Below are 1157 nucleotides of genomic sequence, written 5' to 3'. Positions count from 1 at the left end.
CCCAGAGATAGGTAAAGACCAATGGAACAGAGTATATGGCCCAGATACAGATATGAGCAAATATGACATATGATACCTGACACACGTTACACAGCAACCCAGAAGGAATGGATAAAATAGTCAGCATGGGCCCGCCGCAGTAGCTCATGCCTGTAATCCCAGCACTTTGAGAGGCTAAGGCGGGCGGATCACAGGTCAGGAGATGATCAAGACCATCATGGCCAACATGGTGAAACTCCATCCCTACTAAAATACAAAAAATTAGCCAGGCATGGTGCACGCGCCTGTAGTCCCAGTTACTCGGGAGGCTGAGGCAGGGGAATCGCTTGAACCAGGGAGGTGGAAATTGCAGTGAGCCAAGATCTCACCAACCTGGTGACACAGCAAGACTCAAAACCAACAAACAAGAAAAAAAAAAAAAACCACCACCACCAAAAACAGTCAGCATGTGGGGCTAGGACAAATGGCTATACATGTGGGGGAAACTGCAATTAGATCCCTGCCTCAAACATCACAAAAAATTATTTTCAGATGGAGTAACCCACAGATATAAAAAACTAATTACTTAACTAAATATTTCAGAGAACATAAAGGAAAATTGGTATGGCTTCAGAGCATGAAAGGCTTTCTTAACCAGACGAAAAGCAAAAAGCAGAAAAGACTGATATTTTGTCTTCACCAAAACTAAAATCTTAACTTGTACGTGAATGCTGACGGCAGCACATACTAGCCAAAAAGCAGAAACGACCCAAATGGCCACCAATGGGATCAACTGAGGAATGAATAAACATTCATTCATAAACTGTGGAATAGCCATACAAAGAAATATTATTCAGCCATAAAAATAAACAAAGTATGGCCAGGAGCTGTGGCTCACGCCTGGAATCCCAGCACTTTGGGAGGCTGAGGCAGTGGATCACCCGGGGTCAGGAGTTCGAGACCAGCCTGGCCAACATGGTGAAACCCCGTCTCTACTTAAAACACAAAAATTAGCTGGTGTGGTGGGGGCATGCCTGTAGTCCCAGCTACTCAGGAGGCTGAGGCACGAAAATCGCTTGAAACTGGGAGGCGGAGGTGCAGTGAGCCAAGATCACACCACTGCACTCCATCCTGGGTGACAGAGTGAGACTTTGTCTCAAAAAAAAAAAAAAGAAGAA

This window comes from Colobus angolensis, unplaced genomic scaffold, assembly GCF_000951035.1.
Source record: "Colobus angolensis palliatus isolate OR3802 unplaced genomic scaffold, Cang.pa_1.0 Scaffold143, whole genome shotgun sequence".
NCBI classification, from domain to species: domain Eukaryota; kingdom Metazoa; phylum Chordata; class Mammalia; order Primates; family Cercopithecidae; genus Colobus; species Colobus angolensis.
Note: the sequence above shows the minus strand (reverse complement) of the source record.